The following is a 5,000-nucleotide window of genomic DNA, read 5'->3' as shown; positions in this document are numbered from 1 at the left end:
AACAGTGAAGTTTACGGATATTTCCTGTCTTCTATGCTTCCTTCCTTCCTTCCTTCCTTCCTTCCTTCCTTCCTTACTTCCAACCAATCCTTACTTCCTTTCAATGTAAAAAAAAACAAAACATATTTTGGTTACATATGCCATTCCTTCCTTGGAAAATCTTTCTTTCTTTCTTTCTTTCTTTCTTTCTTTCTTTCTTTCTTTCTTTCTTATAAAAACAACCATTCTTTCCTTCCTTCCTTCTTTCCTTCTTTCCTTCCTTCCTTCCTTCCTTCCCATTATTCTTTCTTTCTTTCTTTCTTTCTTTCTTTCTTTCTTTCTTTCTTTCTTTCTTTCTTTCTTTCTTTCTTTCTTATAAAAACAACCATTCTTTTCCTTCCTTCCTTCTTTCCTTCCTTCATTCCCTTCCCTTAGTTACCATTATCTTTCTTTATTTTTTCTTTTTTCTTTTTCTTTCTTTCTTTCTTTCTTTCCTACTTTCTTCTTATAAAAAAACCATTCTTTCTTCCTGCCTTCTTTCCTTCCTTCATTCTTTCTATGACTTCTTTTCCATTATTCTTCTCTTTCTTCTTTCTTTCTTTCTTTTTTCTTTCGTTCTTTCTTTCTTGTCTTTCTTCTCTTATAAAACAACATTACTTTTCTCATTCCTTATTTCATTCATTCCTTCATCTTATTCCATTATTCTTTCTTTCTTTCTCTTCTTTCTTTTCTTTCTTATTTCTTTCTTTCTTTTTTCTATTTCTTTATTTCTTTCTTACTTTCTTTCTTATAAAAAACAACCATCTTCTTTCCTTACTTCTTTCACTCCTTCAATTACTTCCTTCCTACTTCCTTCCTTCCTTCTTATTCCCATTATTCTTCTTTCTTTCTTTCTTTCTTTCTTTCTTTCTCTTCTTTCCTTCTTTCTTTCTTTCTTCTTTCTTCTTTCATATAAAACAACCATCTTTTCCTTCCTTCTTTCCTCTTCCGTCCTATCCTTCCTTATTTCCATTATTCTTTACTTTCTTTCTTTCTTCTTTCTTTCTTTCTTTCTTCTTTTTTCTTTCTTCTTCTTTCTTTTTCTTATAAAACACAACCATTCTTTCCTTCCTTCCTTCTTTCCTTCTTTCCTTCCTTCCTTCCTTCCAAAAATACTTTCTTTCTTTCTTTCTTCTTCTTTCTTAAAAAACAACCATCTTTTATGCCTCCTTCTCCTTCTTCTTCTCTTCTTCTATTCCCATTAGTCTTTCTTTCTTTCTTTCTTTCTTTCTTTCTTTCTTTCTTTCTTTCTTTCTTTCTTATAAAAACAACCATTCTTTTCCTTCCTTCCTTCCTTCCTTCCTTCCTTCCTTCCTTCCTTCCTTCCTTCCTTATTTCCCATTATTCTTTCTTTCTTTCTTTCTTTCTTTCTTTCTTTCTTTCTTTCTTTCTTTCTTTCTTTCTTTCTTTCTTATAAAAACAACCATTCTTTTCCTTCCTTCTTTCCTTCCTTCCGTCCTTCCTTCCTTCCTTATTTCCCATTATTCTTTCTTTCTTTCTTTCTTTCTTTCTTTCTTTCTTTCTTTCTTTCTTTCTTTCTTTCTTTCTTTCTTTCTTCAGTTTGGTTATACCCTACCTTTCTTCCTTCTTTATCATGAACACAACCACAATTTGCTTATATCTTTCCTTCCCTCCCTCCTTCCTTCCATCTTTAGTCCTTCACTCTCTTTCTTTCTGTTTGTCAGCTCATTTTGCGGTGCGTTGTTGCTCGGCCATAAATCCTCGATTCTCACCCAGAAGTAGGCATAAATCACGCTGCACCACAGACCTGCCTTTACTGTATTTGCTTTTACTTATCAAATGAATAAGAAATGAAAAACAAGCCCCCAAAAAAACTTAGCAAACATGGGAGTCTCTCTCTCTCTCTCTCTCTCTCTCTCTCTCTCTCTCTCTCTCTCTCTCTCTCTCCTTCTCCTTTCCCCTCGTGCCTTTCTGATCCTCTCCACAATCCCCTGGCACAAAAGTGGTGGCTCTAAGTGCACTTGTGTAATTGGTGGAAGATTATTTATGAGTTTTACAGTGGTGCTTTCATTTGTTGCCCCTCTTTCCACATGACTGGAGGGGCAATCAGGGCTCGAGTCGAGCAGCGTTCCGCTTGTGATTTGGCTGCATGAACCTGACCTTGTGCTGTTCTTCATACAGAGTCACAAGAGGTGACTGAGTGAGAGGTAGAGGAGGACAGAACCGTATCTCTTTCTTCCTAGGGGAGAGCTGAGGAGAGGATATTCTTAGACGTACATAAGAATGTTCCTATTGTACACCACCAAGGGGAAAAAAGAGCCCGGTGGGGGTGGGGGGTGGGGAATGGGGGACTTTCAAGATCCTAACAGATTCTGAAGAGATTCTAATTTTCATACTGATTTTATGATTGGAGAATGACTGCAGATGACAAAGGTATGATAGCGAGAACAAACCATCACCCGACATGCGAGGCGCTAATGTTCTTTCCCATAATTCATTTCTCATGTCCTCTGTTGATAACCACCAAAGATTCTGCACCGTCTGTTTTCATTGGCTGTGGATGGATTCATTCTTATTTAAGTTGTTGACCACTATTACATATTAGACTAGGCTCAGAGTCCAGTTATATAGAAAAGAGAATGTTCAGGTTCACTCAGAAAGACCTGAAACGTCAACAGAAGCTTTTCTCCTTCCTTCCTTTTTTGGTTATATATGTTCTTTCTTTCTTTCTTTCTTTCTTTCTTTCTTTCTTTCTTTCTTTCTTTCTTTCTTTCTTATAAAAGCAACCATTCTTTTCCTTCCTTCCTTCCTTCCTTCCTTCCTATATTCACATGATAAGTATCTTCTGTATTTCGGGCTTTGATTTCGGCTCTGGTGTCTTCTGTCTTTCTTTCTTTCTTATAAAAGCAACCATTCTTTTCCTTCCTTCCTTCCTTCCTTCCTTCCTTCGTTCCTTCCTTCCCATTATTCTTTCTTTATATATGTTCTTTCTTTCTTTCTTTCTTTCTTTCTTTCTTTCTTTCTTTCTTTCTTTCTTTCTTTCTTCGTATAAAAAGCACACATTCTAATTCCTTCTCATTCATTCCTTACTTCCTTCATTCCTTCCTTCCATTCCACTATCTTCATTCCTGCTTCCTTCCTTATTTCCATTATTCTTTTTTCTTTATTCTTGCTTTCTTTCTTCTTCTTTCTTTATTCTTTCTTTCTTTCTATGATAAAAGAACATTCGTACTATCCTTCATTCCTGACTTCCTTCCCATTATTCATCTGTCTTTTTTCTTTCTTTCTTTCTTTCTTTTTTCTCTTTCTTTTTTCTTTCTTTCTTTCTTTCTTTCTTTCTTTCTTTCTTATGAAAGCAACCATTATTTCCTTCCTTCCTTCTTCCCCATTATTATATCTTTCTTTCTTCGTTCATTCTTTCTTTCTTTAAAAAACAACAACAAATTTTCATCCTTTATTCACAGGAATGATGTCAACATCTAACCTTATTCCCATTATTATATATGTCTTTCTTTCTTTCTTTCTTTCTTCTTTCTTTCTTCTTCTTTCTTTCTTTCTTTCTTGTCTTTCTTTCTTCTTTCTTAATTTTTTTCTTCTGAATTTCCTGATTCTGGCTGACACTTTCATATTGATGACTAGCTTTGGTTTTTTTATGTGAATTAATTTTTTTTTACTGATACTATGCAGCTCTTTTTAAAATGTTTTTAAACTACACACACACACACACACACACCACCCACCATACACACCACACACACACACACACACACACACACACACACCACACACACACTACACACACACACACACACACCCACAAACATCATCCTTCCTGCCAGCTTTCTCCTGATCCCTCATCAGCGATCAGCAGCCAGCCTGATAATATAGAACAAACACACAAACACACACACAGACAGTGGCATAGAGGCGAAAAAGAAAAAAACAGTGCTACCGCTAAGAGCTTCCTTCTGCTCCTACTGACGAGCTGAACTATGGAGAATCGAAGCTAATTTGGTGGAGTGGATGCGAATGAACACAGACCTCTGGCATGCTCACAATGATCGCGATCATTAAGCTCACAGTGTGTCGAGTTGCTAAGTGTGTTACGTTGCTATCGCTTCACAACACCTCTACCTGTCTATCATTCTTCTCTCTCTCTGATGGCTACCAATCACTCATAGATTACTCCAGACATTTCTAGAAATTGCTGCTTGGTGAAAAAAAGTCTATTTGTGCTGGCAGCGATAGTCCATGTCAACACACACACATTACACAACCCCACACACACACACACACACACACACACACACAAATGATTGATGAGAATTTTAGAATCGCTGCATCATTCATCGAACGAAGGACAAAATGCGCTTTAGGCGAATGACAGATTTTCAGAGGACACAGTGACTTATATATATAATTAGTAAAATGGCAATCAATCAGTGGACAGGGCAATTTTTGAAAACCATGACCAATGATAAGCAGCCGCAATGATCTATGCTTCTAGACACATTATCAGTTTTGATTGTGGCCATTGTGAAGTGATTTGTAAAAAAATAAATGAATATTACATTGCATATTGCTACATGTATATTACAGTCTGACAGATAAACCGCAGCAGCGCGAAACTAAGACACAACGAACATGTTAGACTCTGTCTCTTTGCCAGAACGTCATCCAGTTTCGAACAGCAGGATGGAAGAGTAGAGTTGAGTTGATTATTTAAGAGTCGTGTAGAATAGAGTAGGGTATAGAAAAGTAGTAAAGTTATAAGTTCTAATTGAGGAGCGGAGCATGTGTAGCCTAGTGGTTAAGGTGTTGGGCTACCAATTCGTGTGTGTGAGTTCTATCCCAGGTCCACCAAGCTGCCACTGTTGGGCCCCTGAGCAAGGCCCTTAACCATCAATTGCTCAGTGTATACAGTAAAAATGCGAGTAATGTATGTCGCTCTGGATAAAGACGTCTGCCAAATGCGTAAATGTGAAATGTAAATGAGATCGAAAAGAGAGTATAGGGCCAAG

The 5,000-nt window shown here is 36.7% G+C and overlaps 1 protein-coding gene across 3 annotated transcripts in view; it reads right to left on the bottom strand.

The window, feature by feature from the left end:
- The window catches only part of celf4 (CUGBP, Elav-like family member 4), a 140,857-nt gene that overhangs the window by 30,062 nt on the left and 105,795 nt on the right, over positions 1-5,000 (bottom strand). The gene's annotated exons all lie outside the window — the stretch shown is intronic.

The sequence above is a fragment of the Tachysurus fulvidraco genome, chromosome 21 (assembly GCF_022655615.1).
Source record: "Tachysurus fulvidraco isolate hzauxx_2018 chromosome 21, HZAU_PFXX_2.0, whole genome shotgun sequence".
Lineage (NCBI taxonomy): Eukaryota > Metazoa > Chordata > Actinopteri > Siluriformes > Bagridae > Tachysurus > Tachysurus fulvidraco.
The sequence above is the reverse complement of the archived record's forward strand: the minus strand, read 5'-3'. Positions and strand labels throughout refer to the sequence as shown.